At 47.3% G+C, this 24,641-nt stretch overlaps 1 protein-coding gene across 1 annotated transcript in view; it reads right to left on the bottom strand.

Moving 5' to 3' along the window:
• Positions 1-24,131, bottom strand: part of LOC144098679 (solute carrier family 12 member 8) — a 57,898-nt gene extending 33,767 nt beyond the window's left edge. Inside the window, exon 1 of the mRNA XM_077631492.1 lies at positions 23,875-24,131. The gene's annotated coding sequence lies outside the window, so the exon portion shown is untranslated. The remainder of the gene's footprint in view (positions 1-23,874) is intronic.
• Positions 24,132-24,641: the final 510 nt, after the last annotated feature.

Below are 24,641 nucleotides of genomic sequence, written 5' to 3'. Positions count from 1 at the left end.
AATAGGCCTTTGATACATGAGAGTTCCAGCAGCTTGTATGCGTCAAAAGTCAGTGCCGCTCGACCCCAGAACAACGCACGCAAAACATACAAAGCAATTGAATTCCTAAGCGACAGTGACTGGGGACTACAGGCTGTTGACTTCAGGACAAGCGCTGCCTTTCATGCCCAGCTTTCCGGACATCAGCAACTAGCGCCATCTGTTGCAGCCCGTACACTCTAAAGAGAAAGGTGTAAAAAGGGAGTATAAGCTGTCCTCTAGCGCACGTCCTTTTATTCCTTTCTGTTTAGAGTGTGCCACGGCCGACTCCTCCTCCTCGCTGTGCAATCTGACGTATAAAATGCTTGCTGCACTCTCACCGACTGTAGTTCCGACGGCCATGGAATAAAACCAATTGGATGTACCGAACGTTTTAAATTCCCTCTTTTATTCTGAGTGTTCAGCGCCACGCGGCATATGGTGACAGCCTTGCAAATTAAAAACATTTGTACAGATTTCCCGCGCTTGTCATGCGGCAACGCCATTTCAACAACTGGGTATAAAGAATCGAAGCTAAGTAAAGCGCTCGCATTGGATAAGATACGGTGGATTACGATGTACCAGATTCTGTATATTAAACAAGTGAGTTACAACCGCGTTTTGAAACACAGATGCTAATTACTTAATAAAACAGCAGATATCGAGAACTGTGTGAAACAGCTTCAGAGGTTATTTAAGTACAGGCGTATTAACGAATAATGCTCTTTGACCCTTTAACGCACTATGTAGTACACAGCTGTGTACAAAGTGAATTCGCAGCTTTTTCTGAGAGTGGGCTGCACCTATCAGTGATTCCTTTATTTAAAATTAATTTCACATTCTTCATCTCTCAAGTAAGCTGTTTTTTGATGCCATATCAGTAAATAATATTTTGAGAAGCAGTGAGTGGTGTAAGGCTTCTTACGCCATACTTGAGCAAAACATATAATTAGCCACCAGAAACAACATCTTGTTTTTTTTCTCGCAATTTCGAGGTAATGTGCACCTTCGAATTAGAAATTATTCCACGATGCTCCGGGTGTTTACTTGATAAGTCGCGGTATTTCGACGTTGTGTCTTGGTACGAGATTTTGCTAGTATTTCGCGCTGGAGCGAAATACTAGCGGTTTCGAAATACTAGGTAAGCAAAATCTCGTACCAAGACACAACGTCGAAATGCCGCGACTTATCAAGTAAACACCCGGAGCATCGTGGAAATAATTTCTATTTCGAAGGTACACATTACCTTGAAATTGCGAAAAAAAAACAAGATGTTGTTTCTGGTGGCTAATTATATGTTTGCACAAGTATGGCGGAAGAAGCGTTACACCACTCACTGGTTCTAAAAATATTATTTACTGATATGCCATCAAAAACAGCTTATTTGAGAGGTGAGGGATGTGAAATTAATTTTATATAACCGCTAGTATTTCGCGCTGGAGAATAAACAAATTGTCTTTCTTTAGGCCGGAATATACTATTTAGGCAGAAAAATACTTCATTTTGATGGAGACAAAAAATGGCTTGTCAAATGGTTAATTTCGTGCGACATATTTTATTTCGAACTTCCGCGGTGATTTGTTTACGAATTGGAAAGGGTAGCCCTTTGGCTGACAGCGCGTTTTAATTTTAATTTAATTTTATGTGGATTTGTGCTTACTCGGGATCTAAACTTCGCAAGAAATGAACACTTTGTGTGACAAAGCACCGTCGTTTTAGCAGTGAACTTATAATAAGCGACAGGTAGGGCATTTAAATAACGCGCAGCGCCCAGTGTACTACAAAGGTACAGGCAGAATTTTTCAAGGGTTACAGTTCTCATTGTCTGTGTGCACATGGTGGCATCGCGAACTCTGTATTGGTAATAATAAGAGGAAGGAAAAGGCGAAACAACAGAGTCCAACAACAAAAACAACTGCCGCACAAAATGTGTACACCCGAACCGCTCCGTGGAGGCATTGAAGAGGGGAGAGAATAACTGAGAGAGAGAGAGAGAGAGAGAGAGAGAGACGAGAGAGAGAGAGAGCAGAGAGAGAGATCTCACACCATAGTGGAAGGCTCCTTTAACGTGTGTTGCATCTCACAGCATGCAAAGAGCAACATCACCCGCGTCCAAAATCCCCCTCCCTCGACTCGAAACACGGCCTCCTCAAGGCATGCTCCAAGAAGCTTGCCCCTCGCGTGGTGTAGTGCATAACGGTCGCCTCGCATCTCGCCTCCATCTCCTCGACAGCGATACTAAAAGGGCACGCCTCCTTTTCGCTGACGTCACCGGCGGCGCGCGACCCTGACGCGTGGCGCGTATCTTTCGCGCTACGGACGCCGCGCAGCCCGAGGGAAAGCCGGAAGGTTCGCACACGTGTTCCGCCTGATGACGTGTACGACAGGCCGTTCGGTGCACTCGACAGCCAGCAGTCGCCGCGAGGCGTCGCGCGCACCACCCACCCGCAGAGAGGAGGCGACGCCGAACGAACAACGGCATTTCACCGCGAACGGGAAAAATAAAACAGGGACAGAAAAGAACGCCGCGTGCTATGGAGAGCAGCAGCAGGTGAGGATCGCATAAATGCGGCCGAGCGAATAGGCCTTGCCCGACTTGCTCCTGGAAGGCCACGGCGTATATGGCGGTGCGCTCTGCGCAGCGACTGACGATTTTCCCCTGCGCCACGCGTGCCTGGTATTACGATGAAAATTCTGGCGAATATTCGGAGAGCCAGCCGTTGAACGGGAGGCACCAACAAATTGCCGACGAAGCGCAACTAACTCCTGCTTATTTGATGCAATGAGTTCGGCGCGCCGCGTAAACGAGAGAGATTGTTTGGGTAACATCACCACCCCGTAACCTGCACTGCAAACCGCCGGTTGAATACACAGGGATAAGCTGTGGTGACAACAGATTGCTTCCTGACTGCCTAATTGCAAGTGGGGGTTCTTCCTAATTTGTTCTTGGGCCATTCGACCCGCCGCACTGGTGTTAATTTGTACCTTTGCTTGGTTTCTTCTTATCTTATTTTCCCCACCATTTGACCTTTGCTATCCAGCCTTGCTGGTGGTTTATCCCTGAGCCTCCAGCAGCTGTTCCCCAGTTCGTTGTCCAGCTCCTGACCCATAGCTTTGCGGGCGATAATAAGTGGCTTATGTCGACAAAAAAAAAAACGAAATCTCGCAAGCAATAAGAGACCATTTCCCTTCGGTTCTACGTGGCCTTTTCAGGCAGCGTTGATATAGCACGGGGACATATTTTGTTACGAATGTCGTTGCGACATTCGCGTCGTTTGTTATCATGTCATGTGGTCACTGAGGCTGATTAATGCTGACCAGATGTTCGTGCATGTCACGCAGACCGACCGCTATTGTGAACGCTACACGTTGGAACTGGGGCAATGTGTAGGCAGCATGCCTTGCATTTATTCCTCCGCCGTTGCCGAAAATAACCTTCAGTGTCACTAACGCTCAGCAGTGCTTATTTGTTATTTAAAGAGGCGTGAAGTAAACAAGAACACATTGCTTTGTTGTTGCCCAGATTTATTAGCAGCCTTTGTTAACCTTGCACAGACAACGCTGCGACGAAAAAAAAAAAAACCGCAGCGAGTACTCATGTGCAGAGATGAACATTTGACCTCAAAAATCTGGACCTCACCTCAACCTCAAAAAAAAAAAAAGATTTGCTGACCTCACTCAATCTCATAAGTTGAGGTTGAGGCCTCCTGAAACGCCTCACCTCACTTCTCCTGAGGCCACTGGCGACATCACTCAACCTCACCTCAACGTCATATTTTGTGGCTGAGGTCGGCTGCTCGACCTCAGAAAACAAACAAAAAAATGATTAAGAAGTTTTTCAGTTGAAAACAATTCTGAGAATCCTTTGAGACAGGAAAACCAAATTGATAATGGTACAACTGTGATTACTTGATATTACAGTAGCGGCACTAAGTGGTCTGTAATTATTTAATAAGGTGTGTACAGACACTATTGATGTGCACGCAATAAGAGAAGCTTATAATCTGGAATGAACCCTCGGAAAGTTTATGGCCTGCAGACAAGGGTGTCTCTTACGCGGTTACCACCAGTACGTCGGAGGGTACTTTTTTCATGAAGTTTGGTTAACTAACTAATTATAAGCTTATAAGTATCAATATTCGGCAACTGCTTCGCGTATGCTTGTTCGTATTGGAAGGCTCTCGCTCATTCACGCAAGAACCGGCAATTCACAAACACAGACCTTCTACACCATCTAACAGAAATTAGAAGGGCGGGAAAGGGAGGGGGGTATTCACGATCATTCTTCTTAGACTCGAGAATTGCGTATATGCAGAAACTGGTCGCCGACGTGCTTTCCATTGTGATGGCTACCCAGACGCATATCAGTATATTTCGATTTTTTAGCTGTAACCTGCATAGCGACAGCACTCAGCGTATAGATGAAAATTTTGCCACTCAGCAAACGCTCTTTTCAGTCCTCTGTGTGCTGCCTTCGAAAACAAGCTGCGACTGTAGTACATCAACAGGGGCGCGCTGTATTTATCTCTGTGTAGAAGCGAGCGGCTTCTTTTATTAATGCGAAAGCATTAGATGGCTTAGTTTCAATGCCATATCCGCAAAAAATGTCTGCAAAAAAACGGCACCATGTGACGTCACGAGCTGACGAGTCACGTGACGAATATGATGATGTCACATCATTAATCAATGACAATTAACATACATTGATCAACATGTCTAACCAATGCTTATTAATGTAACTAGGTAATGCTAAGACGAATTAGTATTAGTGATAACATCATAATAGTGTGACGTAATACCAGATCATGTGACAGCGATGTAATGTGACGTCAAACCTAGTCACGTGACGAAGATGTAATGTGGCGTCATACCAGTTCCCCACCCACCCCCATTTAAAGGTCCATATGGGTACCACGCTACTGCGCATGCGCGCTTGACGCATTACAAAGAGTGCCCACAGCTCGGTCCACATTAATGACATTCGGATTGTCCAGCAGGCAAACACGCCAGTTCTCATTTGTGACATATTGCAACGATCATGCAACGACACATGCCGTTGACCCTCGAGGTGATGGCGATGATGATGACGATGATAACAGTGTATCTTTATGAGCCCGGGGATGTCGATATACCGTTATCAAATGAAAAGTTTCCAGAATATTGATTAAATATAGTACATTACCAGCAACCGAGGACAACAATTCTGCGGGGAAACAGGAATAATTGCAGGTAAAAATGAATGATGGTGATGTTGACGTTCTTGGGAGGTCAAGACCATTCCCCTTTTACACCACTTCCCTTCAGGTGGCGATGGTAATGGTTTCAAAATCCTGGGAATTCTCCGATGTTTCGGTGATCCCGCGGCACTTTGCAGAAATGGGCTAAACTACGTCTGCGAACACTGTGCCGACTATTGAAATCACACGGGCCAAAACAACTGGCCATGAGTGGGCAGGGTGAACCGCGCTCTCTGTCAAGAGCACCACGGCTCTCCGCTCAAATTTCGTCGCAGCGAAATCTTTACCACCCCGCACCCCCCAACCCGGGACAAAAAACAACGCCTAAATACTATACGCCGGTACAGAATTCTGGGTACCATTTCGTCAACCAGTATGAGAGAAGCTGGTTTGAGTCAATCGCTTGTTTTCCTACAAAACTGAACTAATCAATGGTGCGCCGGCATCCTCGAAGATTTTTACCCGCGAGCACCGCGCGAGCATTCTGCGAAGCCGTTTAAGGTGAACGATGGGTCTCTGCAAAATAGTTAAAGGAAAGATAACATTGTGAGGAGTGCCTGGTCGTCTGCAAGGCAGGCCGCCAACTTAACTGATCCCATACGAGGAAAGAAAAAAGAGTATGATTACAAACTTACAAACAAAAATCGCACACTAAAAACATAAGTTCACAACAGTGTGCCCCATTAAACGTCATATTAGAAGGCTTGAAACATCGACTCGGCAGCACAGCGCCAGCACGTAATCAGTTCTATTCACAGATCTATGATTAAAGAAAGTAAAAGGAATCAGCTACCACATTATCATACATTCGCTACAGTTTTGCATATTTTACAGCTATTACACCTCTATATGCTGTTACGTTCGCCCCGTGCTGCGGTATTTCGGCATAATATGTGAATTTCCGAGAAGGAACAAGGAACAGGAGACCGAACAGAGCTTGTCTGGAAGGATATAAAAGTGAAATTACATTGCCATCTGCTTGCATTACGGAACGGGAATAGATACAGAAGTAGGGTGAGATTCGAGAGTGGAAGACACCGATGAAAAGCTTCGACTGTGTTATACAGGTTTTTCTGGCTTCGTTCTCTTTTCATCGAATCAGCATGTGTCCTTGTTAGGAACAACCTGAATCACATTCTCCTGTGCCAGCTGCTCCAGTTTCTGTTAGGTCACCTGTGTAATGTACAGCAGGATCCCTTTACTCGACTGCGGGGCAAGAGCCGTGACGACAGCGCCGGCAACGAGCATGAACACGAAGCAGACTTGCTTGGGGCCATCCGCGCTGCGACGAATTTATAGCGTGCTTGTTGAACTGAACTTATTTGTTTGCGGCATCAGACAAAGCTACCACGGGTAAACGTGAGTTATGTGCTTTGCGCGCTCCCGGGAGTTTGAGCCGACCGGCGCGCAGGCAGCTACGGGTGCTACGCCAACGGGGCAAGGGGGAGGGAGAGTGGCGTGCTGTGACAGTAACACTCCTTCCAGGAAGACCAGAGGGGTGCGTCCTCCTGTCGACTCGGGCTGAACGGACATTACGGCGCAGCACCGAAAGATAAGAGCGGACTGCGGCATCCGGTTGTCCAAACAGGGGAAACCGAACACCAAGCGTCATTGCATGAACACTGCGGTGATGCGCTGCAACTCCGCTTTGGAAGCGGCACTCGTCGGAGTAAGACGTGGCAACTGCAAAAAGTCTCGACCTCAAAATTTCGACCTCACTGAATGGCGACCTCACTCAACCTCACGCGTGAGGTTGAGGTCTGATTTCCTGACCTCACTCACAAAATTTCGAGCTGTCGCCGACCTCACCTCAGCCTCACCTCACGACGTGAGGTTGAGGTCATTTTGGGGTTGAGGTCGAAACCTCATGAGGCTGCCCACCTCTGCTCAGTCGTGTGAAAACGCAGATGTTTTCCCAACTGTGTTTGTGTATTCCGTCTATAAAATGGAACAGTTTCACAACCTTTCAGCATGTGTCGAGCATGTGGCGAACACATGGTCACAAGTCTTGAGGGGCTTTTTTTTGTTTTGTAGATTTTAAAGTGGTGCCACTTACGTACTTTGTTGAGCTTAATTAGACTTTTCGTTTGAACATGTTCCCGCTTTCCATCATCATGGCTCATGCCAGTCGAATGATAGTGATCATTCGGACCTAAGCTATACCAACGTCGAGTTGACGACATTAACGCAGACAGTGAAATGTGCTCTGCGTTAAGCACCTAAATAGTTCAATACATTTTTTTTTCTTTTGTGCTTACGAGCTGAAATGTTCGCTGTGTTTTCCTTGGCAAAGTCGACTGGCAGGTGCAGCTATATGTACGTGTAATGATTGCGGGTGTATTAAGATAAGGACGCTAATCAAAATTTTTATGTGTTATGGGCACATGTGTTTACTCATGCGAATAGATACTAGTCTTTTGCAATAAATGGTGTTGTTTTCTTTAAAAAAATCGTAATATCAACGGCGCATGTGTAAATCTGTAGGGAATTCGAATGACGCAGAACAGCAGACGAAGTACCCGCCAAATCGAATTGCTGGCCTTGCACTTCGAATTGCGGAATTTCATTATTGTGGAACTTCATTTCAAGTACAAAGGGTTCTTCTGCATGTGTTCTTGAAAAAAAAAAGCACTCTGTGGGTTGCGTGTCTTCTCTGTGCCGTCGACTGCGCTGTAGTTATGCATGTCAAAAGCCAACTCGCCCAACATATTGTATTGAGGAATAAAAGCTCTTGCGAAATCTGTATAGCTTACTGCTATTATTTCAGTTCACTCAATCTCACTTACTCCCTCATTCACTCGCTCTTACCCACTCACTTACTCCCTGATTCACAGGTTCTTACTCACTTTGGCCTACTCCCTCATTCTACTCCCTCATTCACACTCTTTTACTCATTCACTCCCACTTACTCCCTCAATCCACTCGCTCTTACTCATTCTCACTCACTCACTCACTCCAACTTACTCCCTCTTTCACTTGCTCTCACTCACTCGCTCACTAACTCACTCACTCACTCACTCACTCACTCACTCACTCACTCACTCACTCACTCACTCACTCACTCACTCACTATCTCACTCACTCACTCACTCCAACTTACTCCCTCTTTTACTTGCTCTCACTCACTCGCTCACTAACTCACTCACTCACTATCTCACTCACCCACTCACTCACTCACTCATTCGCTCGCTCACTCACTCGCTATCTCACTCACTCACTCACTCACTCACTCACTCACTCACTCACTCACTCGCTCACTCACTCAGTGACACGTGTACACCAGAAATGCACGCACTCAATCTCACTCATTCAATTACTCAATTGACTACTAACCGGCTCGCAGTGTTCTGCTTTTGCATGCACTAGAAACCAGATCGATTGACCAGTCCGAGTGATGGACCAACACCGATCGATCGATCCCAGAAGGAAGAGAAACCACTCGAGCGAGCTTCTCGAGCAACCTGAGCCAGAATGCCCGAAGCGGATCTTTTGCTGCCGGCCTTGGTACGGCCGTCGGGGTCTAGCGCGGGCGCCGGCCTTGGGCACTGCGCTGCCTACGCAGGCGTGGCCACGTTGGGCAATAAATGAACAGCGCGCATACCGGCTTTTGTCTTCTTTTGTCGGCGACCTCACCGACGCTGTTGCATGCAGCCCGCGTGGGACACGTCGTCGTCCGAAGGGAAACGAGTTTAGCAGCGCGGGCCCCGTGTTCGGCAATCGATGCGCCGAGACGCGATCCCGCGGTGCGCGCGTGTGTGCCTTTCACGCTGCACCGTCGGCCGCTTGTTTACGCAAACCTTGCGATGCGGCTTCGAAGTCTGTGCAGTGCGACGCAAGATTGACTGCGCGGCTGGGTCGAACGCCCAGCAGCGGCTGGGATCGTCGCTGTCGAATTCGCTTCCTGCTATCGACCCCGCGGAAGCACGTTACGTCACTTAAGCTTACACGTCGAGATCGGGCGTGTATTAGAGCCGTTCTATTTCCTGCCCACGGAGCCGCGATCAATGTGACGTGCGACGCACTAAGGGCAGCTATATAGATATAGTCAAGATATAATACGCCCGTGTGGTGTGCGATGTCGGTGCACGTTAGAGATCCCCAGGTGGTCGGAGTTGTTCCGGAGCCCTCCACTACGGCACCTCTTTCTCTCTCTCTCTTCTTTACTCCCTACTTTATCCCTTCCCCCCAAGGCGCGGTTGCACTGTCCATCGAGAAGTGAGACAGGTACTTCGCCACTTCCTTTCTTCAAAAACCTATAATAGTAGAGTGGCGCAGAGCTCACCTCTCCGCCACCCCCCAGAAAGAAAAAACCCGACCGCGGCGGCCGCGTTTCGATGGAGGTTCCCGGGTTCGAACCCGACCGCGGTGGCTGCTGCTATGGCGTCCATGTGCTGTGCGATGTCAGTGCTCAGTGCACGTTAAAGATCCCCAGGTGGTCAAAATTACCGGATACCTCCACTACGACGCCTCTTTTTTCCTTTCTTCTTTCACTCCTTCCTTTATCCCTTCCCTTACGGCGCGGTTCAGGTGTCCGCCGAGATGTGAGACAGAGGGTGCGTTCCAATACCTATAAGTAGCTACTTAGACGTCTAGCCGGACAGCCGCCATCTTGGGATGCGTTCCATTTCTCACGAAGCAGTCCAAGATGACTGCTTCGCCGAAGTCAACATCGACGCAGGCGAACTTCATGTCTAAAGATGGCGGAGCTGACGTACGCGGAGCGAGTCGTGCTCTTCGCGGGCGTCGGACTGTAGCCGGAGTACAGTGTAGCCGCAAAGTATGGATAGGCACCGTCCTTCAAGTGTGAGTCATTCCTTTAAGTTAATTGGTACGCAAACTAGTGGCTAATTAAGCAGTCTTTGTGGACGTGCGGTTCCTAGCTGCGATTCACGCAGGAGAGAATCGTGAGATTGAGAGATTTGCTACAGCAGTGGACGCTGTAGGTCTGTTTACATGGTCTGTGTATATAATCTGACGATGCCGGCTCTTAGCCCCTTGATTTTGTCAATTAAAAATCGTCGCTGTCTTCGGGCTCATTGCCGGCGTTAAGACGGCTGGCGTAACGGTTTACAAATGTGTTTTTCTGTTGTTTTGTTAGCTGCATCAACTCTTTCGTGCACGTTAATTTTTATCTCTACTGTATCACAACAAATACACCGGCATGTTGCGAATTGATTTTAGTCTGTGCAGTATTAAACCTCGCTGCTGTCTTAGGTTTTTTGTCGTCGCCGAGTACCACGTACGGCAGAGAGCAGGTTTAATGGCACGCATGTGTTTTTCTGTTGCCGTATCACCTTTCGCGCATATTATTTTTCTGTTTACAGTCTTTCATATTCTTTTTTTATGTTTACAGGGCCGTCTGGACGAGCACGTTCGAGAAGCATTATCATCCTGAGGACAACAACAACAATAGAATCAATAATAAAAGAATAATGGCATACGTATTTAGCGTCGTCTTCGGAGAGCGGGCACTACTGTCTGTTACAAGTAGACTGACCGATAGGCGCTGCCGTCAGTCTGATTTACGCGCAAAATTATTGCAACCCGACCGCGGCGGCTGCGTTTTTATGGAGGCAAAACGCTAAGGCACCAGTGTGCTGTGCGATGTCAGTGCACGTTAAAGATCCCCAGGTGGTCGAAATTGATCCGGAGTCCTCCACTACGGCACCTCTTTCTTCCTTTCTTCTTTCACTTCCTCCTTTATCCCTTCTCTAACGGCGCGGTTCAGGTGTCCAAAGATATATGAGACAGATACCGTGCCATTTCCTTTCCCTAAAAACCAATTTAAAAAAATTATTGCAGCAAGAAATGTGCGAACTGTTGAAAACGCTTTTTTAATTATTGTCATTGCAGGGTTTAAGAAAACTTACGGTATAACTGTCCATAAGCTTCAGTTAGATTTTTATGCCGCGAGGCGGCATGAGCAGTAGACCAGTTCCAATATCTGGACTTGTCGGACGTCTAGAGAATTGGAACGCACCCAGATATAGCGCCATTTCCTTTCCCGCAAGAAAACAATTTTCAATTTCAATTTCGAACACCTGGGGTTCTGTAATGTGTACTGACATCGCACAGAACATTTTTTTATTTGGTTTTTGGGGAAGGAAACGGCGCAGTATCTGTCTCATATATCGTTGGACACCTGAACCGCGCCTTAAGGGAAGGGATAAAGGAGGGAGTGAAAGAAGAAAGGAAGAAAGAGGTGCCGTAGTGGAGGGCTCCGGTATAATTTCGACCACCTAGGAATCTTTAATGTGCACTGACATCGCATAGCACACGGGCGCCTTAGCGTTTTTCCTCCATAAAAAAGCAGCCGCCGCGGTTGTTTCTGCATTTTGCCTCCATCAAAAGGAGCAGTCACGCCATTACAAATATCCGGGCGCCGTTCTCTATACCACCGGTCATATACCCAACATGCGGCGAGTGCGTTCTCCACACGCATCCTCAGGCCCACGCGCTGTAGCGCAGACGTTTAGCTTTAAAAGCCTCTCCGGTGCACAAAAACCAATAAATAACAAGAATTCAGTGCTGTTTTAACTCCCTCTGGTTTTAGAGACCGGCGAAGAATTGTTACGCTATAGCCTGTCGCTGGGAGGCGGCATGGCATATTAATCTAATCCCAGTTCGATCTTAATGCGTTCCTTTCAGTTTCTCGTGCTTTGTCTCCAGCGACGCGGTTATCGCCACTGTTGGCCAATCAGCGCGGGGAATGGTTGGAGGAAGGAAACCCGATGCGAAGAGCTGCAACTAGTTCGAACGTTCATACGCGAAATGCCCTTTCGAGTTTTGAGCGTATTCGTATAGAGGCCGCTTGATTCAGGGGATGAGACGCACGTTGTGTTCGTTGGGCACAGACACACACGCGCCACACACAGCAATAAAAAGCGTACAAAAAACTGCGCCAGGATCGCGCAAAAAGTCGGCTGCTTTGAATCTGAACACGTCTAACAACGACGCCTGTGCCAGCTGCGGCGCACAGCTGGCTGCTGCTGACATAAACTATACGCGCACTGAACGTGGACATCAAAACAGTTATAGCAATATAAACTCGGAACGGAGAAAGTTTTAACCTAACGAATTCACTGCGTTGCGCGTGATAACAATAAAACGTCAGAGTCGCGAGATTGAATCGATAACTGATACTTTAAAATGTTAATGTCGAAAGATTCGAACAGATCAACGAGTAGATGGAGTTATATATGCCAGCATTAGTACTATGAATTTTTGCAGACCTCTTTGTGAGACTTTATCTACAGGATAAATGAAACCTGTTTCTCTGGGTTTCGTTGGCGCAATATGTCGTTACCTGGAACTCTCCCGTTTGCCTGCTCTATGAGAACCCAGAACACGTGCGCTAGAACCGTAAGAGACGTATTCGTTATAGGAAGTTATATATTTCCTAGCTCCGAAATTAGTATTGCTATATGCAAAATTAAGTTCGGAGCTGCAGACATGGAACAAGAAATAGTGCGTTGTTAGGAGCAAGCAGCGCTGGTCACTTCAAATTAAGCTAGTGTGCGGAACACAGTTCCACATAAAACCGCTGAGAATTTATATGATGGAATGGCGTTCCAGACTCATGTATACAGAAAAGTGTTCCGCACAGAGCTCTCCTAATTTAACTCGAACATTGTTGCGCATATTTTATTGCTTTTTGAAGCTGGAACACTGCTACACTTATTTATGCCGAATTTTTTAAAAAGAAAGTTCCCAGTAAGTTGTAGTTATTTTCTTGAACATTCTGAAACCTACGGGGAACCCGATTGAAAGCGAGATAGGGAGCCTCGAGGAACATAAGCTGAGAAATACCACTTAGGCAACTATGAATACGCGTTAAATGACGCGTGCCACGAATGAAACGTCTCATCCAATGTCGTCTGTTTCCTTCGTTTTCTTCCTGTATTTTCTGAAGAACGACGCGTAATCTAAATAATGATTTTCTCGGCGATTGTTCATGCGCAGGCTGAAAATTTCTCTTCTAACTCCCCGCTTTGACGAGGCGGACGTAATTTCTCGCAGATTCTTGTCTTTTTTTTTTATTCCATCATATTTCTTTGGCTTCCCTTGTCTCAATCTGAACTCCGCTGGCTTTCACTGCATTTTATTGGCTTCGCTTTGGTTCATTTCAGGTCGTTAAATGATCTAAAAAGCGGGCGTTATGTCTAAGCAATCAGATGCACAACAAATACACGTCGACTTCGGTCTACCGCTATGCAGCGCATTCTCCTGAGGTCACCCTCAAACTTCGCCCCAAATGCGCTAACAGTTTGCACAAACTGAGTCGCGGTGCTTGCACAGATGTTCTCTTTGGGGTCACCGGAGCAGCGTTAGCGGTGAGGAGAGCACGGGGGCTCGACGTGTGGTGGCGGAACAACTCGGTTTGCCGAACGGCACAGCAAATAAAGGGTTGCGCTCGAGGTTTGACCTCCGCGTCTCTCCGCCGAAAGCACGAGCGCAAACATGAGGCTCCGTGAGGCTGCGGCCGCCTAGACTCGCATCGGAAGAACCTCGTGGGAAGCGAACGTCCATTCGGTACCGAGGCATTCGCCGAGTAGCTTCCAACGCGTACGAAGCCTTCGTTTACAGTCGGATCTCAGTCAGCAATCGAAAGAGAGAGCATGCTCATGTCTGAAATAATTTGACGTAATCAGAAATAATGACATTGCATACAAGCACGAGCGGTACGAAAGGAACAGTCCGCACTCATCAAATTTATTTTTACTTCTGCATTGGTACTAAATTTACGATAGGGGGACGTACTATAAAAAAGAAAAATAGGCATTTTCTAACTCATGCGTAGGGAGCAATGGTTGGAAGCACGGATCGAAGTGTTCCTGCGTTCATATTCCTTTGACCCGCTCATGTTCGTGTAGAGTCCTTCGAAAATGACCTGTGAAACTTTTCTTCATCTTTGTTTTCGCTGTTTTTTCATGTAATCGTGTATGCTGTTTTTTCAGGCATTCTCGGAATCTTGATACAGGTTTTATTCGGCGGCACGTTTTCGTCATACAAAAATTAATTCTTTTACTATCATGCTATGTTATGCTACGTTAAGTTATTACGTTACGTTGTTCTTATGTGTCGTGTTGTGTTGTGTAGTGTAGTGTCGTGTAGTGTCGTGTCGTGTTATGCTATGCTATGCTATACTATGTTACGTTAGGTTACGTTATGCTAGGTGTAACGTCTAAAAGCGGCACGCGAGCTTGAGAGACGCCGCAATGGAGGCCTCCAGATTATATAGACCACCCAAAGTTTTTTAACGTGCGCAACCGTCGCACAGCACACAGCCGTTTTTGCGCTTCGAATCCATCGAAATACGGCCGCCGAGGTTGGCATTCGAACACGCGTCCTTTGACTCAGCAGCTGGATGCCTTAGGCACTATAAGCCACCGCAGCGGGTCAAATTTTTGCTATTTTTAGCTGTATCACTGGCCTCTGTAATTTTCAAATGATACGTTGAACTCTATCCACCGCCAATATCCGGCGGCCCGGACTTGAGTCTACGAGCGCAATCTCGGCATTGGCGACCGCATTCCGACGCAAGCGAAATGCGGAAAATTTCCCTGTGCTGGAGGAGTTTAGGTGCCCGATGGATCGCGTGGCTCGTATCCCGAGTGTAGCTTTGGAATCCGAAAATACATTAATATAGTCATTCCAGTGTCCTAATTAAAAGTTTTCTGCCACCGCTCACACGGCACTCTCGTTCCGTTTTGATCGAAGCAAATAAATTTTGTCGTTTCGGATGCAGCCGTTGCTGTACAACGGCGGCTTTGCTCTGCTGTCGTGTTCAAACAAATATACCAGAAATAAACGCGTATAAAACAGAAGCGCTTGAACTCTCAGGAAACAGATTCATACGTAAAGAGTGCGCTTGTCACAGATGTACACTCACTGAAGTTTTTTTTTTACTTTTTTTACACGTTTCGTACGAAAGTGACCCGAAGGCAGTTTCCCAATCATCCGTACATGAGAAACGACGCAGTGCGCAGTTAATAACACAGCCTGGTTCAGCATCACTCGCAGACAGCTTGTTACTCGGCAAACATTAAATCACGAAGCAGCTAACGAATGCGGAAACAAGGGGACAAAACACCAAGACGACACACGCAGTGTCTGTGACGTGTGCCTCCTTGCCCTTTCGGCCCTATTGCTTGTGGTGTTGTTAGCTCCTGCACTATGGATAACAAACCAGCCCGCGTCAGCATATACCTCCCTGTGTTACATGCGATCTGTATGGTCCGTTTCTAGCTATAGCCAGGCACCCGGGTCAAACGTGGCGGCATCCGCTGCGCCGCACACATTCTTGTCTGTTTCCCGGTTAGCCGAGATGAGATGGGAGAAGGGAGAGTGAATGCCATTCGTGGACCATGGTGCCCAGGAACGAACAAAATGTGCCTTAAATCGTGAGATCTGTCCGTCGAGGATCGACTTGGGCGCAGTATACATGGGGGCAGTGATTCGGCAAGTAACAGAAAGGGAAACAGCGCTCCACGTTCCAAAGCCTTGTACTTGCCGACTTTTTCGGTATGTTGTTGTTGTTGTTGTTGTTGTTGTCGTCGTCGTCGTCGTCGTAGTCGTCGTAGTCGTCGTCGTCGTCGTCGTCGTCGTTGTTGTTGTTGTTGTTGTTGTTCCCTTGGAGATTTGCAGATGTACATTTTCTCTTCCCCTGTTTCTTCTCCCTCTTCTTCTCGCCATTATTGATAATAAACGCTAATGTTCACTTCGTGCAGGATTGCTCATCGCCGAAGTAATTATGCTGTGTGCGGACGAAGTGATTCGATTGTATATACGAAAGCATTTTTAATCTTCCCCTGTAATTAATAGCGAGCCCTATAATTAATAGCGAGGTTGGGGTACCACGAGCACCGTTATTTCACTATAATACTGCTCGACAGACACGGAGCTATAGAATCGCCTGAAAACGGCCGATAACGTGTATGCTTTGAGACCATTTTCACGCGTTTAGCCGGAAACGATGCACGCTGCCGCACCAATTTCATTTTCTTGACGATTGGCGTAAATATGTATGCCCACAAGTAGCAAAGCTTATAAAGCGATCTCGGCGGCCGTGATAAAGCCTAAGCTGGTCGTCAAACTCTCCTGCAGCTGATGTAGTAGGCCTGATGAGAGTTTTGCTAAACTTAGTAACACTTTAGTATTAGGCTTACTAGTTAGGCTTAGCGGTTGACAGAAGCTGAGATTAACGCAGCCGCGACCCAATGCCGTAGCGGTCTGAAGCCGAAACCTGGTGGCCACGCTGCGCTTACTGGGTAACGCTCTTCGGTAGAGCGCTCCGTGTAGGCGTTATAACGCTACGAGTCGGCCACTTGAAGGGCAACTCCGATGTTTTCTTATACACCCCCCCCCCCCCCCCCCCGCCCCACCTCCGGATTTTACAGAAACTTTCACGTATGTTCTTCGCAGTCTTCTCATCTCTTGTGCCAAATTTCGCAGCCTAACGGCATTCTGTTGGAGCGCAAATTAAGTTTGAAATTCCCTATTTCGTGGATTTTTGTGGGCGGGCAGCCTTGTGTTTGTGACGTCAACGTTAGCGTGTTCGTTGATGTCCGCTCTGCTTTTACTGAAGCACAAAACTTCCAGCTTGTTTTTTTTTGTCATTTCAGGATCATAATGATTCAAATTGTCATTAAAAGTTGCCAGTCTTGCCAGTCAGTGCGCACACGATAGGTTTTGCGACAGTATTTGTGACATCATTGGTTGCTCAAATGAAAACTCACGTGTGAGGTTCGGTTTCCTTGTTTTTGCTGTTCTAAAATCATTAAACTCAGTACTTTGAAGAGCGTTTTATTATTTTTTTTGGTGCTGGATAGAAGCAACTCTAAGGAACGTACACGTGGTATGCTTAACAATTCAAAATGCTAAAAAAAAAACTCGGAGTTGCCCTTTAAAGCATTCTGTACGACAAAAATACGATGACGTTATCGGCAATCTTTGTCGCTTGCTCATTCTGCGGAGGAATTTTTCTTTATAGAACAACCAGAAGAAAAAAAGACACGAAATTAACAGAACGTCATTTTGAGCTCTCTTAGAGGCAATCACAACAATTTCTAGCGCGCGCAGCATTTCACAGCGTTAGCTGAATCCGTGACTCTCAACGAGTTTCTTGCGTTCTTGGTTAAATCAGTGAAAATCGGCAAGACAACCAAAAAATCGTTCACAGTATAGTCTTAAGGTTCTCAACATTATACAAGCGCACACAACACGCACACAATTGTCCATGAGCAAACTCAAACGCAGCGAGGTTCTGTATAGCTTAAAGGGACATTGAGGAAAGATAGAGGTTGGACTATATCGATGGATTGCATCGTTATAATCACAAAGAGACCACTTTCACACCAAAAACAGAGCTTTTATACGCTATGAAGGACCACAAAGCCAAAATACAAGTGTCGCCATCACCGGTCGATTTCGCAACTAAAATGCATACGTCGACATGTCTTCTTCGCGGATCTCAGAGCATAGCCTCCGGGATTCGCACAAAATAAAATTGTTGTCAACGCTCGCATTACACGCTACACCACGATTCACTTCATAACGATGGCAACTAGTCCTTTTCGGTAAGGACGTCATGAGTATGAATCAACTAGCTGGTGGATTAATCTTTAAATCCAATTTTCTCAGCAACAAATGCGTCTTTAAACAAGAGGTGTCCCCTTCCAAAAAGAGGTGCGTGTTGTAACACGAAAACACTGGCGGCTTTGTCATCGGATAACGCAGGCTTCACCACCAGCGAAAAGGTGCCAAAATCGCCTACGTGTTACGCTTGTGGGCCACTAGTGTTTACGACGTTGACTTCTCCTCGGCATCACCGAAAAGATTAAAAGGAAAAACAAGGAAATCTACCACAAGGCACTAGAGACGTCAAAGGAGAAGTCATCACACCCACGCACACACGAGATGATTTTTGTTTCTTTGCTCATTCCTTCCGTCCCTATCCGTGTACTGCGCTGTGTTTCCTCGTTGCGATGAAGCACCTATTCGGCCAAACAGCCACCACTCTTGTGGATCCCCGACAAATAGCATCCCGCGCTGCGGAGGCCATATCATGCCGGACGTGACCTCGATCGGTTCGGGTTGGGGGAAAAGGCCATCGATTCTGTGTCCGCCGAACGACGAGTGGGTGCACCCACATATAACGACTCCGAACGGCGAGCAATAAACTCGCACGTCCACCCATCCGATCCGAGAATAATTCTTCGACTACGCACAAGCCAGGAAACGAAGGAAATACATATCTGTAGAACTGCGAAAACGCCTTCCTCGCTTATTCTTTTTTTTTTTTTAGATGTGGACGGTGATGAGAAACTACACAAAACGACATGACACTCAGCGCATGACATGCGAACCTTCTCACATCTGTCCATTTCCTTCACCGTTATTGCAATGTTCCGTGTGTTTTTCTCTTTTTCGATAGGCTTCGCCGGTCAACTCTGACAGTGGCATCACAGCCCTATCTATCGTTCCTGGATCGCGATGCCACCCACCCCCTGTGGAGCGCCGGTTTAAAGCGATTGCGGACTATAAAGCAGTTGCGCTTTATCATATAGCAAATCGAATGGGCGGCGTTTACAGCAAAAGAGCCGTAGGCGACATAATGGAGCATATTATATTCGAATAACGGTGCTCTAAGCGTTCGAACCCGACCGCGGCGGCTGCGTTTTTATAGAGGAAAAACGCTAAGACGCCCGTGTGCTGTGCGATGTCAGTGCACGTTAAAGATCCCCAGGTGGTCGAAATTATTCCGGAGCACTCCACTACGGCACCTCTCTCTTCCTTTCTTCTTTCACTCCCTCCTTTACCCTTCCATTACGGCGAGGTTCAGGTGTCCAACGATATATGAGACAGATACTGCGCCATTTCCTTTCCCCCCAAAACCAATTATTATTATTATTAAGCGTTCGCGCCGGATTTTGTCCGCTTCATGTGCCGAGTGAGTCAGGCTTGTCGGCGAGCACGATTTCGAAACCTCGTCGCCACTGTGAACGGACAGACCGAAGGATGCACGGAGAAGTTTCGTTAGCTGGAGCGGGCGTCTTGAGCAAATGAGAAGCGCAAAGGTTCCACCGAAAGCAGGGACGGTCCTCGAATATATTCTCTGTAGCTCGCCGTGCAACGGAAGCGATCTGAATACGAACGTGCGGTGATTCGCGCGAGGAATAATTGCGCCGCCGCTCGAGGTTCGAGACGTGACTAGAATGGCGGAGAGGCGGATATCTCTCCGGCTTCACCGAGCAATCGAGAAGACGTTAAAAAGAGCGGAGAACGGGGAAAGGCCTTGGCAGTGGTGCTATCTGTCACAGTGACTCTATGAGGCAGAGGATTGGAATCGTTGCTCTAAAAAGCCGCTTTTGGGTAACAGCGAATTAGATGTGAAAATCATTTTGCAGCACCTGTAATTCTTGTTGTCGCCTTTGATGTCACTGTTGCTGTTGACGCAATCATTATTAATGCGAAAGCATATCTAGGCTATGTGGACGGGGTCGTGTCACCAAACCGTGTCACCAAAACGTGTCTGCAGCGATTGTGACGTTCTCGAAAGTGGCAGCATCAAACGAATGATTGTGATCGATAGAAGACGATGTGAGGATGATGCGCAAAAAACTTGACGTGAATAGAATGATTCATTAATTAATTAGAGCCAATAATGTAAAAAAGTCGAAATAGCGCGGACGCCGATATAGTGTGTGGGCGGGAAAGCAGCCGTGGACGGCAAAATGGTGGAAAAATAGGGACAGAAGTGAAAATAAAGTTTGAAATAGATTGAAATGTGTTTGATGAGTGATAATTAATCGAACAAAAAAGTTTGATTGGCATAGATTTATTAGTTAATTAATTAGAAGCAAACGTCAGTGGGCTCAAATAGGGGCAAAGAGGGGCGACGAGTGTCGAGGAGGCGTCAGTGCTTTCACATTCCTCCAATGCGGGTAGCCGCTGTGATCTCTAACGTTTTTCTGTCGCTATCGTGCTCATCGCTAGTTAATCGACGGCAATCGGAAAACAGCAGACTAGTGCATAAGACAGGCTGCAGCCTCTTGAAAATCTGCCAGCGGTTCGCATTTATCTACTGTTATCGCTCTCGCTATCTGAAAATGGTCCGAAAATAGGAAGACGTTTTTCAGCAGGCACGTTTCAGAAACAAATTGTAAATTGCGGGGTTTAATCCCGAAACGACACATGAGCTATGAGGGACGCCGTAATGGAGGGCTCCGTGCTAATTTAGATCGCCTGACATCGCACAGCGCACGGGCGTTTTTGTATTTCGCATCCATCGAAATACGGCCGCCGCGGTCTGGATCGAACCGGCGACCTTTGGTATCAGCAGCCGAATGCCAAAGCCAGTATAAGCCATTTCAGAGCCGCGTTCGTTGCTAGCAGCTGCGGGACACTTACTGATTTCAAATTTCACTAGTTACGAACATCGCTAGACAGAACTTGACAAGTGCATGATAGAGGGGTGACCGATGTGTCGCTGACTATTTGTGCTTTAGCTTGTCGCGATGGACGCAAACAGGGATTCAAGGGAATGGCTCGCTATGTATGCGAAGAATGGCACACCGCGGGTTCAGCTCAGACGTGATTTTTTGTACAAAGCTGGATTCCCTCGGAAGACAACAGGTCAGAAGGACGAACTCATTCGTCCCACGGCACCGACCTCGTAACAATGAGTGTAGGAACGTGTGTCCGCCCATATTAAGGCCAGACGCCGCGAACATTATAGAGGCACAATTGTATTTTACAGCGTTTTCAAAATGCGCATCAGTTCTACAGCTTAAATGTCACTGTGAATCGGATAAGGTTCTCACTGGGCTCCCTCATAGTCATCCTTTCAAGAAGTGTGCGGTCATAGTGACGCTCTAAACATACTGGTTCTTTGGGTAACATCGGCTTCCTGCTCCGGCTTTCGAATGACTCCCAATGTTACCCACGCTTCACGAAGGGAATGTTTGTCATTTTAACGCGATAGCGTTAAATGCCCCGTTAACCAGAAAATTCGGCGTCGGCAGCGTTGTGAGCGACAAATGCCCGGAGAAGCAACCAGGTGGGTCACGTAGGTCACGTGACCTTGTGGCGTCATCACAACCCACCCACCGGACTGTGAGCAAACTGCCCACCGTGGCTGGTCGCAGTTAAATTAATGATTGTTCGCTCGGTAAGAGAAACGATGGCAGCACCTACATCAGGGCAGTGGCGTATGAGGACTCCCAGGAGTCTATGAATGTAAAGTAGCTATTTACCTTCTGCATATATGGGAATTAACCCGTGACGCTGTTGCGTCATACCCTTCAGACGGAGCTCAAATGTCTCTTCCAATTTTGATTTAACTTTGTATGCCGACGCGTACGCATTTAACTATGCATAACAAGTTGTTTCTGCATGTTTCCGGAGACACATAGAGTCACAGCATATATACACAAAGGTAATAAAGAAAGAACTGTTTTACCTATATGGTGCAAGATATGTTTTAATTAACGCTGGTAAGCCCAACTCACGCACACGAACACACACACGCATCGTATGCAATAGTATCAAATTCAACACGAAACGCGCTTCCATTAGGCATCTTCTCGTCAAGCCGTTAGAAACCACGCCGTTTGAAGTCACGTGCTCCCGCGCTACGGGCCACAATGCTCGAAGACAAACTGAGCGAAGGAGCCACTTTTAACAAAGCGAGTAGCGCGCGTTAAGAATCAACGCGCGCAACCTATGTTCCTTTCATAGGTAAAGCGTCAAAGCCGCGTATCAACAAGTTGCTAAAAGGAAGAACTCGCTATGGGTGATACGTGAAGGGCGCAAAAAAAGAAAAAAATGCACGGCACTGCACATAAGTGCGAGGCGCGTATTCAAAACTCATTGGCTGCCAACTGGGCCCCAGAACAAATGCGCCGCCACTGTCGACCTTTTCCTTTGTTCGTGCCGTTTCGCTTGTGCACGTATGTTGTTCAAAAGTCTAAATGCCACCGAACGGAGAGAGGCCATTTGTATGGGCTGCAGTGTGCAATGTTTTTACTTTCGCAGATGAAACTTCTGTAGTACTCGCGTGATATCTATTTCCTGTCGGGCGTGAATTAGAGAATGGGGCGAAATTAAGGTTATAGTTAAATTTATTCTAGTTCATTGGCCTTTGCCTTCGCATATGAAATTAGATAGCTGAGCATGAACTACAATTTCGCTTAACAAAGTTCTCAGTAGGGCTAGTTGGAGTAGCTTACCGAATTTTAGAAATTCTAGTCCAGCTCCGTCGCCCTCTATATTTAAATGCGCTTTCTAAATTCAGTGAATTACAAGATATGTCTATTTTGACGGCTATCTCTAAAAGAAATGTTTTCATTCTGTAATTAGTTGTTTATTTTTATTCATTTGAGATACGCCCAGAAGCCCCGCTCTGGTTAGAGTATCAACCAAATGTGGCACCAGCTAAATCTGCTTTCTTGCGTGACCATAATTTTTGTTTATTTGTGTTCTACCGTATTTTCCTTCCTCGCTTGCATAGCGTGCTCCCTCATAATCCCCGCGCTGGCTTTCTATGGTTTCACTTTTGATCGCTCCTCTGTCATCAAACTGTGATGATAGCAGCGAGCAACAACGAAGTTATTGTTATCAAGTGACACGAGCACGAAAACGAAAAAGAGATCAAACGAGCGTTAGCTTAACTCTGCGGTCGTGTTCAGACACCGCGCGATCTTGCTTATTTATATTTTTGTTTATCTTTCCTTCCCGCTTTCGGTGAGCGGAAGTAATTGCTTCCATCGCGACGCGTGCATTTAGCGAAACAAACGACCTCTTAGGCGCGCTCGAGTGCAACTCTCCACGCGACGACCGTCTCCGTGGACACAGCTTCTATGCTCATCCAATTTAGCCCTTCCTCTCTTCCCTCAAACTCCCGCGGCGCCTCCTTTCCTCCTCCCCCGCACTCGCTATTCGTCGGGGAAAGTAAATTTACGACACCGTAAAACCGATTCCGCACCTCGTGTAACAGCACGTGCTGTTGTAATCACAGCTGTGTTCGTTCCTGAACTTGTCAAAATCGTAGAGCTGCACGGATGCTTTTACTACTTTTTCCTTTGGTTATCAGTATTTGGCGGTTTAGCGAACGCGTCTCTCAGAAGCGACATATTCGACATTGAGAGCCACGCTAGTTAAGCAGCTATAGTCCTTATAATCGTTAGCGAAAAACTGACAGCAGAGACGCGTGTAGCCGGTCAGGAAATAAAACATTCGAGAAATTATTTCGCTTTAACTTCTTTCAAGCAGCGCCTCTGGTTTTTGAAAAGTCGCTTGACATCTGTTGTCAAGTTCGTGACCATCTGTTCAACGCTTACCGGTCGTCTTAGTGCCGCTCTTACCGTATTAGCCGGCCCAACAGCAGCTGACTGGCGCAAAAGGGCAGATCATTGACCCAGGCGTTCTCAGAAAGCTGCTCGCAGTCTTTCTACCAAAGAAACCTTTCGGACAGACAAAAGAGCGCCGCAAGCCAAAGCGGGGAAAACATCTTTCAACCTTCTGTTAAAGCCCGTGGTGTTGAACGTTACGTAGCAAAGGAGCTCCAGCGTCGTGCTTCGCCGCATAGCAGGGGTTCGCTTGCCCGCAGAGCGCTTACCTAACAGGAGCAGCCGGCACCATATGGAGACATCGTGAGCAGCGCTGCCCCTTCCTTCGGCTCGGACGGCGATCGAGATGCCCCCTGAACCCCGCGTGAACCCATCCACAGGCGCCGCCGCGGGACTGACTACGGCGCGCGTGACGACTTTAACGGCCGGCGGCGCAAGCGCAGCGGAGCGGGCGCGAAAAGCGCTCGACGGCGGCGGACGACGCCGATCGCTCCGGAAGTGGTCTCCCGGCGCCGCGCGCACGCGCAGCTAACGGATGTCAGCGCTACAGTTTTCCGTAATACGACCTTGTGCATCAGCTGTGGCGCTCCATGCTACGTCGCTTCCCTGTATGAGAAAAAAAAAAAAAAAACAACCGCTCCCTTTATGAACAATTTTCGAACTGTCACTACCGCCATCTGACGACATCAACGCTAAATAGCCTACATACCGCTGCGCCGCATGCGTGTTGTTTTGATATTCACCGACAGATGACACGCTGAGCGGCTTGGTCCAATTTTTGCGAAGAGAATGTAGCGGATTCCGCGCACAGGAACAAGCCTTCGTTCGCCTCACTAGACTTTTCTGCAGGCGGATTGTGTCCGCTCCTGCTAACGTCAGCTGTCTCTAGATCGATAACGGCGGGTGTCGCCAACTGGCGAGAATCGGGGCAAGCGCGTCGCCTTTTCAGTTCTCGCCAAGCCGCCCACGCTGACCCAGTTCGAGACGCGAAGGGGCAACACAAGCGCCCGAAAAGGGCAATACGCCGTTTCAAGCT

The sequence above is a fragment of the Amblyomma americanum genome, chromosome 7 (genome assembly GCF_052857255.1).
Source record: "Amblyomma americanum isolate KBUSLIRL-KWMA chromosome 7, ASM5285725v1, whole genome shotgun sequence".
In the NCBI taxonomy this organism is placed as follows: Eukaryota; Metazoa; Arthropoda; class Arachnida; order Ixodida; family Ixodidae; genus Amblyomma; species Amblyomma americanum.
This window is presented reverse-complemented; position numbering and strand designations above follow the sequence as displayed.